We start from the raw sequence: 20,639 nt of genomic DNA on the forward strand, positions 1-20,639 counted from the left end.
ATTGTCCAACTTCATATCCAAATCACAGACATTGATTACATATTTGATTGGTGAATTTGTCATGGCCATTTTTTCGAAATCAGAGGAAGGTTAAAGTTATGTAAACATTATTTTAAAAATAAATACAAGTCATGTTCCATAGAATTTATCATACAATAGGAAAAACAACAAGATGTAAGGGGACGTTGTTGATAGAATTAATAGACGATAGGATCTGCCACATTAGAAATATGAGTCAAAAGGTAAATTATTTCATAATAGTTTATGTTCTTGTAATAGTTTATGTGTCCAAAGGCACTGGTCACCATCAAACAAAATAATGTGAAAGGGCTATGATTAACTGGAAGTATTTGTGGAGTCTTTTGTTCCACAGGCCTTCCTCAAACAGAATTTACCCTCTGCATGCTCAGATAAATTATTTTTCTCACAGGATCCAGGAAGAAATTTAGTACATACCCAATAATGAGCATGTACTTAGCCTTACAGTTCAAAACAAAACTGGGTGATAAATTTGATTATGTGTTGATATTAGAGTTAACAATCATATAAAGCCATTGTTACTGTTTGCTATTTGTGCAAAGTGCATCTGTAAAGGTCTAGTTTATGGCAGTTTAATCTTAGGCGGTATAATTATCATGCTTCTTGCACAGGGTCAACTATACAGGCAGGTGAAATAAAGGTACAAGACATGTCAGTATTATGAAACTAATGATTTAAATATTTAGTAAGCAATAATGAGCTCAGGAACAGATACTGTTATGAGGATTATTTTTCTAAAACAAAATTAAAAGGGTTTGTGCTTAAAGACCAATTTATCCTTTATTTGGACAGTGGTATCACATTGTGTAAATGTGGGGGATGTCCAAATGTATAGAGAAGTAAGGTAGGTTGTTAACTACAAAACATTTTGGCAGAACTGAAAGAGAAAACACTTAAAATAATGCATTGTTTATAATATTAGTTTATAATATAATTTCTAAAAACATTATTAGAACTGCAAGTTTATATTAGTGTATAATACAATTCTTACAAATATCAGTATAGTAAGTGTGATATTAGCATATGATGTGATTCTTAGCAATATTACTTTAGCAAATAGGCTAATTTTAGAACACCAGATTCAAGTTTCCCAAACTATTTTAGATCTATCAGTATATTAGGAAAGGGATTATCTTTGTTAAAATTCAGTAAAGGTGTCGGCACTCAAAACAGAAAAAAAAAAAAAGAGTAAATACACAATTACTAAGAATGATATACTTCACATTATGTAGCTGCAAAAGTGAAAAGCAGAATCCATGTCCTGGGCTATTACGGTGTGCTTTAGGAACTTATGGGACAAGCTACAGAATAATAAATCAGAGAGCTGGTAACATAGATTTCCACCAATAATACCCAGTGTCTCAGTATTGACCAGGATGCCACAAAAGCTGTTATCCCTGCTAAGACCAAAAAGATTGCCAGATGACACAGGAGGCTTTCTAGCTCTCTTCAGCATCTAGCTCTAGAGTCCTGCTTTTTCTTTCTTTGCTGGCCAGCATACTGGATATATTTTTATCTCACTCAATCTCTCTTCCAACTGAAGTATTTTAATTCAAATTCCCAGTGAAGATACTGCTTTGCCAACATTTAAATTAAATATAAGCTTCAAGGACGCCTGAGAAATGAAAGTTTTAATGTTCCAATCACTGCACTGTACAAATGCAAACTGGAATGTGTTTTGAATAGGACTGCCCTTAAGCAATACAATCCACATATTCTCAAGAGTAAAATAACAATTACTAACTATACAGTGGGAAGAATCATTTTGGCCTTGTATACAAATTTCTACTACATCCTTATGTCAGTCCAAAAGTTCCTATTTAGTTGAACTTGAGACTGAAATAGACTTTTTTTAAGTAACAAGGGAAAAATCCTTTATTTCCTTAAAAGATCAAAGAAGGTTGTTGAGGACAGTCATTCAGTTTCTCCTTTGTTTTTGAATGCCAATTTTAGTTAAGGAGATATTTAAAGCATGGGATTATCTTCCCAAGTGAGAGCCACCTCAGACTCATTTGCATAGATTATTAATTAAAAAAATGATCCAAATTAAAAAAAAAAATGAAAGAGCAGGAATGGAAAGACATTTCTTTGAGTTACAAAGAGAGCTACCAATCCATATCTGTGTATTTCTCTAGGAATCCCATCCTCCAGGATGGCATTTGTCATTTATCCACAGAAATCCCTCAGCTGGCTAGAATGAGGTGAATAAAACAGAAAGCCTTAAACCTTTTATAAAGATTGCAGTGTTTAACAAACATAGAGAGAAACATAAAGAGAAAGAATATATTGAAATATTATAATACATTAAATAATTATTAGGTAATTTAGATAAACTATTAGAGTATCAGATAAACATCAAGGATAAAACATTATTTTGGACTCATAATTCCTGTAAAATCGTGATAGTATGTCATTGTCCATTTTAATGTCTGCTGAGCTTTGTAAAAGTGGGTCTCGTATGCACATGTAAAATACATGGCATATACAATCTAGTAGAAAAATGCTGATTTGTAGATTATTAAATATGAAGATACTAAATTTATTACCATAGGAATCATATAATCACAAAGAAGTGAATTACTTCATATTTAAAATTTCCTTTAAAATACTTTATTATGTGCCTACTATATATGGGTGATTAATAAATATTTGCTGAAAAAAATGAACGATATATAGACAATATAACTTCTTAGGAGTTGTGCATATATTTGTTGTAATGTAACATATCCGCACATATACAAAATAAAATGAGTATTAAATCGTCATTAAATATATTTTTGTATTATAAGTCTACATTGCAAGACATAAAGAATTCAGTTGTGTGGCTTTCATAGTTGAAAATGTGAACAGGGAAATGATACAATGGTGATGAATAAATTGCTAGGTCCTGGATTATGACCATCGATTGTCAAACAGTTTAGAAGTTTGTGCAATATGTGCAAATTAAAGAGTATTTGAAGTTGCAGTGCTAAGGTGTTCTAGGTTTGTCTTTCATGCACTTCAGTATTCTTTTTTTCTTCTCTTTTTTCTTTTTTTTTTTGTTTTTGTATCCCAAGGAGCTTCTTGGAAATTTGCCACTTTTGGACAACTGAAAATGGTTAGAATTTCTGTTAGTTAGCCTATTCCATTGTCTCTCTAAGGCTCTATTCATACTATGAAAGCTATCACCAAAATGTCCATGAAACTGTACAGTATTTTTTCTTTTTTCTTTCTTGTTCTTTTTTTTCTTTTCTTTTTTTTTTTTTTTTTTTTTTTGTCTTCAGGATTCCCATCTGTCCTGTGGAGTTCTCTGTTACATCCTTAGGTAATCTGGGAACCAACCTATTTTCTATAACAAAGGCTAAGACTCATTCACTATTATTATGTAGAACATAGCTGTAATTTAAGCTTCTTCTTGTGAATCCCCCCAGGTATTTTCTCACCGTCATCACTGAGGCGATTTGTTCTGTGTCCAGTTCATTGAAATTCCCCAGACCAAGATGGTTTGATAGCCTGATATTTTAGAATTTTGCCCTTATTTACTTTCATCTGTCAAGTGCAGCAAGGATAATTTTCTACCACCCCTTTCGCACAAATCACAGTGTTTAACTGTGGCAATAACTGCTTGGTGTTTAGAATACCTTAGAGAAGTGTTATTTTAACAATTCTTGTTAATAATGTGAATTTTGATAAATTGTAATGTTGGAAAAAAAGACACCATAAATTGTATCCCCTTTATATATGTTTCATTAATTAGAAGGAATTGTTAAACTTTACAGCAAAAATTTGAAAACATATGCACTCAAATCAAAAGCCATGAATATTTAACATTAATATATATGGAGTTATAAGATGGGTTAAAAACTATTCCAGCAATAGGTGTCAATAGTGTTAGCTAGTACTGAATTTCATACCATGATTTTCTTCTTTCAACCTCAAAATGTCCCCATCATTAACATCAGGACTAACTGAATCTAAACAACAAGAAAAAGAAGATCCTGAAATCAGTCCTGCCCCAATATTTATCTCTATTAACATTAACTTGATTATGTTTATTTCATAGAATCTAGGATTTATTTATCGTGCAACTGAATTACAATTATATGATGAAATTATTAATTTTAAATCTTGGTGAACTATTAGCAACTCAATAATAACATTTAACAGCTCCTTTTGTGAAGACATATAACACTTTAATTTTGTATCATAAAATTGAAGCATTACTATTAAAGAAAACTTCACCTTGTAATAAAATGTAGTAGCCTAATTCAATTGTAAGGTTTTAGATTTAGATACAACTAAGCTGGTGAGTTCAGTCTTGGCCCCCATTTTTTCCCTTTGTGACTTAACATATCACTAATTTTATATATATGTATAAAATTATATATATATATATATATATATATATATATACATAAATATATAGATATATACATATATACATATATCTCTCTATATAGATATATATATAGAAAGAGATATAGATATCTATATATAGAGACATATATATATGTCTATATATTTATGAATAAAAACATACATATACATGTTTTTTATTCATAAAAAGGATGTTACAACAATATCCATTTCCCCAGTTTGCTGTCATGGTCAACTCCAATATTATAAATCAGTACATACACATAAAATAAAGTGCTCAGTAATCATTAGATATTATAAATATTATTTCATCACGTTCTCCTAGGTTTACACTTTACTGTTAGTGTCTTAGTAAGTGCTGTCTTGCCAATAATTATAACTTAGCATACTTTGTAGGACAGAGATGACTAGTATCTCCAATGACCACTTTTTGGGCATAATATTTGTAATTGTTTCACATGCCTGGGTACCCACTTTCCTTGGTCAGTCATGAGGCACTTTTGTACTGTATCAATGAGTAGATACAGTAGCTCATAGCACAGGGCATAACATTCTAAGTAAAATGTTTGTTAAATGGTCAAAATATACAATCGAAAAATTGTGTTAGTAATATCAGGATCTGGAAACCAAATGAATGATGTGCTTCAGAACTGGATATGGGTTCACCCTAACTTGAAGCAGTGTGGATCTGCTTATTCGGCTCCCATTCTTGTTTCACTCAGCTGTACGGGGGTGTCCACTCCTTGCTTCAAAGCATTTATTACTAATAAGAAAAATGCTGTCATTTGCACATACACAATATATATTGAATATTGCTTCTTTATCAGTTGTCTTCTGTGGGATTCTTTGTTTCCCTCCAATTCATTTTACAAAATTCTGGCTGGTTTCCTTATTTTTTAAACATGCTTGAAATAGCTTACCTCTTTTTCTAATGTGATGGCTCTTTGTGCAAATGTGCGCTATCTATCAATCATGTTCTCTTGGCTGCAATCAGTGTTTCTTCTGTGTACTGAGGCACCTAGGGAAGCATTCACAATTTCTTTTAGCAAAACTGTAAAGGTCTGAGGTAAAAAAAAAAAAAAAAGGTGTCTTCCATCCCAGGCACTCTGGCATTTAATATGTAATCTGAATAAATCTCCATATGTCTCTCCCCTGTTAAATTAGCTTGATGAAGCTGCTATTATTTAATCACTGTGCAACTAATGTTGAATGTTTACTAGTTCATTAATCTAATTGTCATTCACCAGGTTTAAAAACCAACTATCTGTCTGAATTCTCTAATTTTGTTAATGTTACCAAACTGTTCTAGCTCTAAGACTAAAATATCTGAGACAGCTTTAGGATTTCTAATGGTTTTGAAAGAGTCTCTTTGTTTTTCACAGCTTGATGAGGTTTTCTTTTTGATATCCATGCCTTAATTTCTATTTACACAGAACCATCTTAGCTCAAGCCTATCCCTCCCCTATGCCTTTTCCCTTCACAGCCTCCTAATTAGTTTCTTCAACAATCTTTCTTGTATTCTGGCATCAAATTATTTTTTTTTCTAAAATATTACTTAAATAATGGGTTTTAGTATCAGTTTGCTTACACGTTCAGTTTTTCAAGAAACTCTTTGAAAAATCACATTTTTTTCAAAAAATATGACTGAACATGCTGCCCACTGATGTGTTTTGTTCTTTTATACTGTTTACTTTCCTTCTTAAATAATTTTTAATGAAATACCCCATTTTCCTTAAATGCACGCTATTTTCAATTTAAAATTAAGCCATGAATGACTATATTTATATGTTCCAAGTATATCGTTTGCTATTATCAACATAAATATGATGGATGCACATAACATTTTTTGACAAAATTTAGTGATATATTATTAAATGAATAAGTTAGTTAAAGTGCTGAGTTTTCAACTAATATTTTTGGCATTATAACAATATGAAAGAAGCATTTTTTAAAATAGTAGTATATTAGAGATACTTGCATACGAAAAAAATCAGTCATGTGTAGACTTAAATGCACAGCTGACATTAAAGGTCTTACATTATATAGCGAAATAAGACCGGATCTTACATTAATTTTTGCTTCAAAAGACGCATTAGAGGTGATTGTCAGGCTAGGTCTTATTTTTGGGGAAACGCGGTACTTACAGATGAGAATAAATTCAATTTCACTAAAAAGTATGCTGCCATTGTCAACTTATGGTAAATATTTATAAGCATGCTGCATTTCATGATTAACAGTCCATTTTTATTTCCTTAGCCTATGCTTTTATAATAGAAATGAAAACAATTAAAGAGGTATGTCACCTGTAATAGACACACACACACACACACACACACACACACACACACACACAAAACCATTATATTCTTTAGCTTTTCTCCCTCTATTTAAAGATTGATTTTGAAGCAAATAATGAATCTTGTGTCTCTTAGGTAAAGATAAAAACTGAAGCAAATTATATTAAAGACAAAATGTGACAAATTATTCTCACACCATCAGTAGGGTGAGAGACCACTTTCTAAATTCCAATTATAGCCTACAAATCAAGATTTATAAAACATAAACAATACAGCTGTCTGGGTACTGTAGTGAGAGGCTACTCCGTTCCTACACTGATCACTTTGCCTGCTACTTTGTAAATGAGAATTTAACTAAAACATATGATTTGTTTGCAAATAGAAATGTAGGGTGGCTGTAGCCCACAAATAAATTCTTACAGTTTGAAAGTCTAGAAATTAATAATTTTCAAGTATCTCTATTATATTAACCATGAATGTACTTTCACTTGTTCTGTCTTCCCTAACCATATAAAACAAATTAACCAAAAATCAAAATTGTCTTGAGTTTTCATAGATATTGTTTATTCAGTAATTACTATGAATCAAGTGTGTTATAGACCTATTGTACTTAATAGTAAGAACTACCCATTGAGGTTTGCATCAAAATACATACTTTACAGTGAGCAATCTGAGGCTCCATTAGATTGACTCACTCACCTCATTTAATACGGCAGGTAAGTGTTATGTCAGAAATGAAAGTTCTCATCTTCTGATTCCAAAACACAAGTTACTTTTTGTATATTGAGTTCTTTTCAATGAAGTTTGCATCTTAGATAAATGAATAAAACAATAAATAAAGAAATAAAGAAATAAATAACTTCTATTGGTTAATTATTTTGGCTGAACGTTATGAACTAAAACTATAGAAACTTGATGGTGGTATTCAAGAAAGAGACAGTAAGTAAGAACCAGAAATAAACAGGCTTCTTAATGTCAACAGTGTAGTCTAAGCCACTGTCATCACTTTTTTGAGCACCTAAATAACTGGTATCCTCCCATTTCTTTTCTCCCAACTTCACATTACTCATTTTTATTATAATTGTGTTCAGTTATAATTTAAATAACTTTAAAAAATATTTTAGCCCTATTCCAGCAATAATGTCCATTCAACATAGTTGCATCTGAAATTGGCAAGTGCTTAGTTGATCAATAAATATTTGTTGTGTTGATTGTTAATTAATAAATATAATATTGACCAAATAAGTATTTCAGTAAATTATACTGTTATGCCCTTAGAAGTGATTTTTCTTCTAATGTTTTTCCCTCCTTGTGCTATATGCATTATATGTCTCAAGATTTTTCCTACCAGATTAGTCTGGGCTGGCTTGAACCAGAACCTGAGAAAAAGCCTTGCATACAGGTGACATATTTGGAAATGTGTCAAGAAGGTATAAAGAGACTTGTGAAGACGGGGTCAAAAGCATATAGCATACAAGGATGCTTTATCAAGTTGGCCACTGCTTCAGATTCCTGGAGCTCAATCCCATAGAACCTTCTATGATGTCTTAGGAAATGTGCCATACCATATTCTTTTAGAGAAAAAAGGTTGAAACATTTATACATCAACTTCCATCTTTCCCTTATCTGGGGCAACACATTGCCTATAAAGTTTCCCTCACTTTCAAGCTGCCCAAGTGTGATTGCAAAGTAGGTTTTGTCAAGGTGGCCCATATTTTCAACGTAGATAGCCTGAGAGGGAAAAAAAAAAAAAATTAGGCACATGCTGCCAGAGAGGATTATTTGACATGATAACACTAAGACATGCCCCAGTGAATTCCCTTCATTTCAGACATACTGCAACATGCTTTTATTTTGGGGAAATAATTCTAGGATGCCACTGAAATCAGGGCCACTTTTGTCATCATTGTAGTAACTTTTATAGTTATTTGCTTGTCTACAGGCATAAAGAGACCCAGGTGACCAAGCCATCATTTCTTCTCGTTCAGTGGAATGCTAATATGTCTCCATCAAAGTGTCCTTTCCTCTGAAAGCAACTTCTCTCTTATGCATGGAGTGTAATCCTATCGATATTTATATAGCTCCTAAGGTTGTAGAAATGAGATGCATAAAATTCTGAATATGGTTCTCAGGGAATAATTGTGAGAGAGACTGATGCTCTATACTACTTTTGTTTCTTGAATCCAGCACTATATGTCAATGGTCAATTCAGTATATACACTAATTTCTGAAGGATCGTATTTAAGGACACAAGATGGTCCAGGGGGCCACCCTAACAAGGTGGCTGCATATTTATGTCTAGCATCAGTGACATATTGTACTGTCCCTTCTATGAACAGGTTTGATAATTTTCCTCCTGATTAAGTGATCATACGCAATCACCACATAATTCACCAATATGAATTATGGAGAGGCATTTGTCTAATAGGATAATTTATCAAATAATTGGTGCCAAATGTGTGCTCTTCTGAACTGATTATGCCCAATCCTGTTGTTGCCATTTCCATCACACAGTGCATCACTGCTTCATCTGGCTAACTTTATGATTCACTAGGTCTTAAGATAACCAACATGTGATAGAAAGGTCTGATTACACAGTCACTTGGTATCCAAAGGTCTGTCAAGATTTTTTTCTGAAGTCCTCCTATATTATTCCAGGGATGTTATTTTCAAACTGAGATCAGTTCTCTGTCCAAGAAGTTATGCGCATGCTGTAATACTTTAGGGATATACCAAAAATTCACCTACCAATGCGTCAAAGATACACCACATAACACACTGGTCCACAGCAGATAACTCTAACATCACTGGATCACAGAGAAGATGGTCTCTATTCTGGACCTGCTACAGAGGCTGGTGTTTGTTCTAGGCCCTATAAAAATTATTTAAATTTAAGGTTTATTTCCTGGCATAACTGATTCAGTTTTTCAAACAGTAATACATTAACAAAACAGAAATAGGATGGGGTCTAATTAATACCTGTGCATCTTTAAAAACTTTGGTGTTGTTGCTCATCATTGCGATACCTCTTTGGGTGCCATATTGTTTCTGACTTGCTATATTGTTTAGGGAGTAGAAATTTTCTAGTTGGAAGTTCCCTTCATAATGACTTTTAGTCTACAAGTCAGGAAATCAATAAGAGGATATGGAAATCTACTGAGAATATCTACTGTAATCATATACTAGGGGACAGAAATTACCACAGAATCACTCCCAAAACACCTATCAGATACAGTGTGAAATGCATATGAATTAGAATTCCATTTTTTATCTGGCCTTTATAAACCCTCTAATTAGGGAAAATGAAGTTTTCACAATTTCCTCTTATTTACATTGTCTAGTCACCATATCCAGCAGCCCTTGTCTAGATAGTTTCCTTTGTCTAGTATACATTAACCTGGTAAATACTTGTACATATTTTTTGGCGGGGGGTGGAATTCAGAGAAATGTTTCTAACATACACATATGATTGCCTGTCCTTCTCAAAATCTTCCAATACCTTCTCCACTTTCTATGCCAATGGTTAACATCAGATTTTGTCTTAAAAGATCTTGATTTTTTTATTGTATACTAATAAAATATGTTATACAAGTCAACTAACACATTCATTGTCCATCATTTTCATCCTTTATAACTGAACTATTTGTTAACATAAGCAACTAATACATTAGAGAATCCTCAATCTACTGCAGCCACCAATAGATTTTTAGATATCAAGTATAGACTCTTTTAAAATGTGTTCTTATATAATATTTATAACAAATTGTATTACTTTTGATTGACCATGAATCTTCTACTATATTATGTTGAAAGCACTGACAGAACCTTTTTTTGGGGAAATAAAATAAACATCATAATGATCCAGGATCAAAAACAAATCACTGAATATTTCTACCTTTAATTTTCTACCAAGTGGCCAAAATTCTGAATCTACTATAAGGGGTCGGATTAATTTTATTATTTAGAACCTATTAATCATAATGTTGCCTGTAAAGTAAACTGAATAGTAACCAATTTCCTTTTATTCCAATTACCTATTTAACCTTATTTCCTGTTATATTAAAATGCGTTCTCTTTTTGAAAATCCGTGCTTCACATAGCTAATAGATTGTACAGTCTACACCTTAGTTTCTCTGGATATTGTTAGACTAAATAAAAGAACATCAAGACCATCTGCATATGGTCACATTTGCCAGAAGTGGTTTATGCCTTTGGTAAGTGCAAGTATTATAAACATTCTGTATTTTTTTAGAATCAGACGTCATGAATCTTGTTATAGAAGTATCCACATTCACACAAAATGTTTATAAAATAACATAACTGATTTTAAATTTTATGTCTCCAAATGTATGCACGCTATTACATAATGCACTTTACTTCAAATTAGTCATAAACAAGAATAAATACTCTAGTTTCCTCTTTGTTTACCAGATCATTTGCCCTAGTCAAACAAAAGTGAATAATTAAAAAATGTGTAGAATAGATCACCTATGTTTTCCTCCACTAGATATGTTAAATTGCCTCTGACACTGAAAATAATATTGTGACATATTCTTGCTGTATATCCTCTGGTGAGCAGTGGTTTAGTTTCAAAACTATTTTATCAAGCAAAACAAAAAATCAAATATGCAATTTATAATTAAATGACTGAAAATATACACGTCTGCATTATTAAATATTTATCGTAAATGTTATATGAAAGTTGAAACTGGTCATCTGCAGCAGCTGAAAGTCATTTGCAACTGCTTATAACTAGTAAAGTTTAATCCTACCTAATTATAGAATTCTTTGCAGTAAGATATAGTAATAAAGTGGATGGGTGACTCATGTGAGAGACCTGACTCTCAAGGCAGGCAGACAATAGGCAGGATAACTGAGTTTCTGACTTTATAATTAGATCCCTTTCCGACTTTTTTTTTCCTCTAGCCAAGTAAATTTTAATCATGTGTTTTAAAAGGCACAGAAATTTCCATGCATTTTCCTATTTTAATGAACTTTTGTATCTAAACAGTTTCATAGGAGAACTAGGAGAGCTTTTTCTGTGAGAGATAGGTAAGATTTTTATTGAACATGATCACTCTAGCTCTTAACAAATTCCCAAACATAAAGTCAGAAGCTTAGAGAGAAAGGAGGCCAATCACGCATTGCCTAATTAGGATCCTGAGAAATGTCAAAACAATAGAGTAGAAAAGAGCCAAATATGTACAAAGTTCATCCCACTCTTCAGGCATTGCATTGGCTTGTGCAAAGGCATTGGGAGGCAATACAGAAAGTTTCATTTTTGAATAAAACATTTGATTTCATCAATATCAATAATGTAACGTAAAGAATTTTCTTTAAAATCACACAAATAGAATAAACTACAATATGTGTTTAACTATAGGACTATGAATTAACATGAATACGTTAGCATGGATTAGAATCCAATGTTAATAACCTGTATTAGCCTCCACCAAAATTTAATGTCAGAATTCTCTTCATTCTAAGCAAGAATAATCCCTACTCCCCTCAATGAATTTTAAATTCCCCAGGAAAGAATAACTCTTTTCTCCAACAGAATGTACTCAGGTGGACAGTGTCATCTTTTTTTTACTGATTCACAGTTGCAACATCCTGCATAGGACCTAGGTAAACTAAACATACGACACATATAATTCACACTTACAGTTGATTGCAATCTTTTGACTAGATAGAAGAATGTCTTGAAAATGGGTCATTTTTTTCATTGTTTTTCGCTTGAATTCAGCTTGAAACTAACGATAATTGAATTTCAATTTTAACTTTTTTCCTGATAATTTTATGCTATATTCAAAACGAATGCAAGCTAAATTTTATGTTTATTAAAATCAATGACAAAGATTAGTGAAGTTTCACATTTTGCCATCATTTGCAAACATTTTCAAGGAAATATATTTGCATATTGAAAGGTTAGCATATCATGTAGCATTATGAATACGCATTGTTTGTAGAATATCCATATTAGTGAAAATGAATATCTCACCTTCTGTCTAAACTACTTGTCATTCTGAGAAATTAAAAACATAATTGACTCTAGAAAAGCATGGTTTATTATAATGGAAATTGCCTTCTGCAATCATTCCTATTTCAACAGATGTTAAAAATGTCTTTGCTTTTATTTGTAAGTCTTTAAGAAAGTAAATAGAAACAATTTTTTTTAGATTTAGATATCATAGTTAATGGGAGCTCGAATTGATTACTGCATTTTTTCCCAAGAATTAATTTGATCCTTTTTGTTTTAAACTTGAACATTGAAACTGCAATTGGTAATTTACCAATAATTTTATAACATGAATTAATATGATGTAGAAATATTAGTTTATCTATTTATAAAATAGGATCACCGATGCCTACTACATAAATTTGCTTAAAGATTAAATGAGATAAAGTATGTAAGTAATTCAATTTAGTGCTTTGCTCTTTTTCAGTTTTGAATGAATATATAATTACACTCTTTCTAGATAATGGGAATACAAAGACACAGAATTTCTCTATCGCCTTTTTTTCTTCATTGCTACTATCTCTAACTTAATCCATCATATTTTGTTTAGATCTTTGCTATAATCTTCAGTTTGATTTTTGTGCCCTCCTCTCTTACCCAGTCAGATTTCAGTTTCCTGGCAGTTACCCTCCAATACACATAGGTAATAACTTTTATCTCACATCATCGATAGCTTGTAAGGCTTCCTTATTACTTTTAAAAATAAATTAAACTTCCAAATATCCTCAAATCTGTGTGACTTTATAAGCCACTTTCATAGTCATTTATAAACTCTATCATTTAAGATTTAGTTATGATGTATTCTACACTTGAAACCTATATAATTTTACTAACCCATGTCATCCCAATAAATTGAAAATAATAATAATAATAATAGTAATAAAGATTTAATAAGTATTCTGTATGTGCAAGATCTGTATCTGCGTGTTTTACAAACCAAGCACAGAGGAATGATTTAAATTTGGTCTCTACTCTAGACAAGTTAATATGAAAATTCACCCATTGAGTTATGTAATGGAGGCTGTGGGGAATCAGGGAAACACAACTCACTCTTTGCAGAGAAAATAACATTTCATATTATCTTTGAGAAAGGGGTTGTATAATTTGCCAGATGAAACAATATGTGCAAAGACAAAGAACAATTAAAACTTATAGATGTTCAAGGACAGGTGATAGAAAATAGTAGGAGATAAAATTATAAAAATTGTTTGGAGACAGACATGATAGCAAGCACTTTTGATAATTTCATTATATAACATCCAGGCAAAAAGAGGAATGTGAACAAAGAGACCAATATATTAGAATCACATGATGAGTATACAAAAAATGGTCATAGTGTTGAAGAAAATAGTAAAAAATAAACAATATATAAGTGATTGCATATATCAAGTAACTAGTCTAAACTTCTGTCGTAGCAATCAAGTACAGCTGAATTTCTAAACCTTTTAAAAAATAATACATTATTAGAAAAGTTAGGGGAAGATTTACAAGTGATTTCTTTTTGTCTTACATCAGTAATAAAAGTGAATAAATGCCTCAAATACGTAGAGTTCCTATAATACCAGATGAATTTAGATTCCGATTTTGAAGGAATGATAGAAAGAGTATATAACATTTTAATACATTTATGTATAACTTTTTAGAAATTAAAGCAAAATCATGTGAAAAGTTATGTTTAAATCACACTCTAATATAAAAAGTAAAGTTTACAATTAATCTCATGGCTGGATATTTGAGACAAGTTGAAAACATCCAAATTATTAACTTCATATTTTTAAAAATTTTTTAAATTATGTTTTTTTAATCATATGAAACCAAAATGACATAATAAAATCTTTCTGCAATGCTCTCGTATTAGTCATATTTTGGTCTTTCATAAACACAAACTTAGCAGTCTCATATGAGTTTCTGAACTTGGAGGATTAGGTATTGCTCTGAGATTATATATAACAAAACTTACTTTTGTATTTTGTATCCTCACAATATACAGACACTTCTGCATAAACCCACAGAACTTTCACATAATATACTGACTCATCAGTAAATTCAAAAATTTTTAAGCTATACAATTGTTGTTTTGGGTTCATGGAAAGAATGTTATGAGATTTTTAGATGTTTAATTATCTTCCACACATGAGTAGATTGGAGAAAAATAGCTGGTTTCAATTACCAATCAACATGTGACTTGGACATGTATGAATTAAGCAAAATAACCAGTTATCTGAATATTTTTCTCTGTATTTACTTAAAGATAAATATAATTCATGAGCAATATCAAACTATAACAGTGGTTTAGCTTTCATGGACTAAAGACCCAGTCCAAGTATTATCCTGGCTTTTCCTATTGAGTATTTTTGTCACTGTGTCATCCATGATCACTTTGGTAAGAAATATAATTGGATAATAAAAGAGAAGGGACTTCCAATTCAAATTATCGGAAGCAATTGATCACAAATAACAAAAATAAAATTTGGAGAAAATATATTCACTTCATCTATATAATGAGGTCTGACAATTAAGTCTGTGTACTCATCCTAGAAAAAGTGCTACACACCTCAATGCTGAATATCACTATGTTCACCTTCAAAGTACTCCCTTTGAGAAACTATGCACCCATGCCAGTGCCTAGTCTACCCTTCAAAGCAATTTGGAACTCTTTTTCTGGAATGGCCATCAGAGTTGTCATTGTATTACCCTTGATATTCTGAATGGCATCAAAATGTCTTCCTTTCAATATTTCCTTTATCTTCGGGTAAAGAAAGAAGTCATTGGGGGCCAGATCAGGTGAGTAGGGAGGGTGTTCCAGTACAGTTCTTTGTTTACCGGTTAAAAACTCCTTCACAGACAGTGCCATGTGAGCTGGTGCATTGTCGTGATGCAAGAGCCATGCATTTTTGGCAAAAGTTCAGGTTGTCTAACTTTTTCATGCAGCCTTTTCAGCACTTCCAAATAGTAAACTTGTTTAACTGTTTGTCCAGTTGGTACAAATTCATAATGAATAATCCCTTTAATATAAAAAAAAGTTTAGTAAAATCATTGCAACAAAGTTCGCAAACTTCAGTTCTCATATCTTCATATACAATTCCTGCTTAATTGAAAGTTGACTCAAAGTCCTTTGATTGATTATAATTTGATTATATACCTCCATACCCTAACTTCAAAAATAATTTTATTTTGCAAACTTTTAAAGTCTAATCAGTGGATTGCACAATCAATATGTTCTGCAAACTTAGGGACATGCAACTATTTTTTATTTTTTCGACTTTGAGTGAGAATGGGTCATTGGGTTTCTACTCATAGAGCAGTGATTCTCAACTGGGGCCAATTTAGACTCCTTTAGCCCTACCCAGGTGATATCTCAGAAGGTCTAGAAACATTGGAGACATTTTTGGTTATCACTACCTGGTGGTTGGGGGTGATGACTGGTCTGTGAGTTGAAGCCAGGAATGATGTCAAGCATCCTATGAATCATAGGACAGTTCATCACAGCAAAGGATTATGAGTCTCAAAGGTTCCCTAACACCAAGGTTGAGAAACCTTGAAGTCGAATGCAACAGAGATAATAGGACAACCATTTCCACCCCACTCCTTCTCCCCTTGACTGTCACCCAATAACATGAGAATTTGGAGATATTCTATCTTCTAAACCTCTTTTGGCATATTATATATTTAAAAACTTGCCAGATATTATTAGGCCTGTAGTTATATGGTAGTGGCTAATTGGCAGCATGCCCAAATAATATTAATACTGCATTGAGAATACTAGATTAATGTATGATATGCCTTACTAAGACAATAAATTTAAGAAAATATATAATTTCCTGAATTGAGCTCAGTTACCCAGTCTATTTTTAAAATTTGCATCTCATAATTTAAAAGTATGTAATTTTTATCATTCTTTTCAAATGATTCTTTCTAAAATTGTATACCCATATATGAAATCTGTAACTTAAAGTTCTGTCTTTCCTTTGGGGGGTGGGGGGGAAATCAATTAGGCTGTGTGATACATCCCACAGAGATTTTGTAAAGTAATTGTCTTTCTTTTTCCCTATCTCTTTTCTTTTCTCTTTAAATTGTCTATTGATGAAACATCGGAGGCAATTAAAAAGGCTTTTACTCTCAAGAAGGAACAGTTGAACATTTGCATACTAGAAGCCTGGGACCAGAAAAACTTCCCTATCAGCAAGTTTGTTAACTCGTCAATAATTTAGATGCAGCCTAAAGCGTATGCATAGGTGGATATTTGTTATGAGCTGCTGACTTGTTGAAAAATAAATGCTTTCCATTTTGAAATGCTTGCAAGACTTCAGCTGGCAAGTCAGGGCGTACTGCTGAGAGTTGGAAAGCAGCTAGCTATTACAACCTCCAAGCTACCTTCCCTTCCCCCTCCATGCAAGAAAGTCGCACACACTTTTCCGTACTTGAAGCAAGCTTCTCTTTTGCCTTTAGTTTTAATATGTTCGTGCTTTTCCTCCCTCAAAAAACTGTCATGTACTTATTAGTTCTAGATATAGAAATAGAATATAATCATGGAGAGGTGACTGAGGCTATATACAGGTTTGATTTCCATGTTTAAATGCTGAAAGACAGTTTATAAAAAAGTTTCATTTGAGGCATTTTTTAGAGAAACCGATGCATTATTCAAATAGAAAATCTACGTCTTTTAACTTTTTTTTTTCCTTTCCTTTTCTACAATATTATGTCTACAAGTGTTAAATATGTTGCAAGTGTACACACATGCCACAGTTTTTAAAAACTTAATACCAGACAATTATGACATTATTGGACTTTCTTCCAAAGTTTTATGACAGGGAACAATTCATCCCTCAGATTTATGTAATTAGGCTATACATTTGAGAAAACAGTGCATTTTGTATGTATGTGCTGTGAGATTCAAAGTCCTGATCTCGACATTAACATAATAAATGACTTGAATTTAGTTTTTTAAAAAAAACATAAATAAGATAAAACATATGAAATTAAGCAACATTAGTCTTAAATATTACCCAATAAATGGTAAGGAATGCAACATTAAGCAACTGAACAAATTGTTTTGGGGTTGTTCCAATTTATTGCCATATTACAGTGTAGTGGGTAGAATGCCTTATTTATTATTAACCATTTCCAAAGAAGAGTTAGCTTTACATGTCAGTCTCAAGTTTGGCAGCCACTTGGGGATCTATGATTTGTAATGGAGTTAAAATAAGACTTTGAAATTGGTCCCAAAGTAGAGTAAACTAAATTTTGAATCACTCAGAACATGTCCAAAATAGATCATTTTATTAATTCACTTTCATTGGTACCTTGATATTAGAAATAATGTGCTTGGAATAGCAAGCATGTGTATGACAATAGCTGGAAAGGTACAAACACCTTTGTGTGTTAATAAATTTTCACTCTTCTTTATTAATGGCTCATCAAAAATGTCAATAATTTTAGTAATCAATTGGATTTCTGAAAATACACTCATTCTTAGTATTTGAATGGTCTTTTCATATAATGTACTGGATAAATGTTATCAATAAATGCTAATATGTTGTCCTTGTGAATAACTTGTAGAAGAGTTTTAAGTTACCTTTCTCTTGTGTGAGAATGTGTGTGTGAGTGTGTGAGTGCATGCAAGGTAACTAATGACTTACTGCTGAGATAACTTACAGTTTCAAAACAGGAGACATTCTTAAATATATTGGCCTTTAAACTTCATTCATGTTTATATGCTTTTGTTGGGTAGGTAATAACTAGTAACAGAGAGGTTTGGAGAATGACTCTACATGTTTGAAAACATGTAAATAAAAAGAACTGTTGTAGAAAATGTAATGACTGGAGAACTAGTTGTATTACAAGGCTAACTTTATTGGCAAGAATAATTTGATATTCGTCATTATCAACCATCTGAGAAGAACAAATTCTGAGACATTTGTATAAAGAATAAGTTCAGTCTCCCTCTCTCTCTCTCTCTTTTTTTTCTTTTTTTTTATTTATTTCAAATCCACAAAGGTTTTAATACTTCAGGAGGAAAGAACAGGAAATCTGGTCAATTGTATATTAACTTGACCAGAATGAAAAATATTTTTGGTTCGTTACAGCTGCTGTAACAGACTAACACAGACTGGATGTCTTATGGACAACTGCACGTTATTTCTCACAGTTCTGAAAACTGGGAAACTGAAAAGTGGAGGATAAAGTCAGTGGAATATTCAGTGTCTGGTGAGAGCCTATTTCCGTGTTCATATATGGTTGTTCTCACATGGAGGAAGCAACAAAAGAGCCCTCTTATAAGAACACTAATCCCATTCATGAGGGCTTTACCGTATGGCCTAATTCCCTCCTAAAGTACCTGCCATCACATTAGGAATTAATTACATTTCAACATATACATTTTTCAGAGGACAAAAACTTTCAGTCAATAGTGACAGAGAATGAAATTGTCTTATTCAAAATATTTTAATGGTCCTTGTCTTTGCATGTTTACTCTAATTTTGAGGCTGACAATATACAAATGATTATAATGTGCTTTGTTTTCACTTTATCAGTTATAAACTTTGTTTTTGTCTATATTAATTTAGTACTCAGCTTGTCTATAAAAGTCAATTTGATATTATGCAAAAATATGTTATAATAAATAAAAAAGTACAGCAATTAAGACAATAATCAGTCATATGGTTACTTAGTATCTCATTTATGAAATACTATTTAACTGTTTTATAAGACTATATGATTTACTTATAGGTGTCATATGGTTTTTCGTGAAGAATTAGTTTAATGTAACTTCACTACCACTTACTATTGATTATAAAAGTTTTCATGTTTTAGAAGTATAATTTAGATAAGAATTCTGAACACTAATCAAAATACGTTAACATGTATTTTCTTTACAAAGAAAATAACATTTTGAATGGTAAGATATGAAATGTTCTGTCTAGAGTAGTCACAACAAAATAAGTCATATCTGAATGATTACTACCTGTTAGATAATATCAAGAGAAAAAAACAATAATGCATAAAAAAGATGAAGTATTTTCAGAATCGGTTTTCTTATTTTTAAATATATTTATATATTTATATATATATTTGCAAAATCTATGTTCTTAAAAATTTAAGACCATATCTGAAGATAATCCAGAAATCTGTGGAAACTAATTATATTCAACGTAATTTAAAATTATCAGTGTTTAAGGTGCTGAAACAATATTGCATAGTTCACAATTATTATTCTTATCATCTATATTCATGCTGAAATCATGATATGACTTCAGTAGCCATCTTTATTACTTGTTTTATAAAACCCATACCATATATTTTTACTTTGTTTTAAAACAAATAAATGGGTGTATTTTATATGATGGGTTTAGAAAATGAGTTTAAAGATCTCTAGATCTTTAAATCTTGATGGAGTTGAGAACACGCTTTCCCCCAAAATAGCGCCTTGGCATATTGAATATGCTAAACTGAAGGAATTTGATAAAAAGCCAAGGGCAGTGAGGATTCTCCAAACTTTCCCCACTGTTCTCCCCTGAAGACCCTCACAAGAGAGGTACTCTCTGTACACCCAGAGAAAAGGAACATCCTTATCTCCAAGACAGAAGGACACTGAAAGGAATGTGAACAGGACTTGCTAAATTTCCCCCAGTTTACTACACTTAGCTCATACCCCTTTTGTCCTATTACATTTTCCCACTACTTTCCAATTTTCATCTAACTTAGCCTAAAATTGCTCAGGTTTAATTGCTTTCAGGTCCTCATTTCCTTATATTGAATATTTTTTTTTTTATTAATATGTCTTTTATTTTAGAGTTCCCAAACTAGCAATTGAAAGTATAGAAGGAAAAAAATATTTTCCCTTCCTTACAATTTCAAGGGGCAGTCAAATTCATAAAATTAGTGATGCACAAAAGGTGGAAAAACATTTATTTTTTTCCATCAAAATT

The sequence above is a fragment of the Rhinolophus sinicus genome, linkage group LG04 (assembly GCF_036562045.2).
Source record: "Rhinolophus sinicus isolate RSC01 linkage group LG04, ASM3656204v1, whole genome shotgun sequence".
NCBI lineage: Eukaryota > Metazoa > Chordata > Mammalia > Chiroptera > Rhinolophidae > Rhinolophus > Rhinolophus sinicus.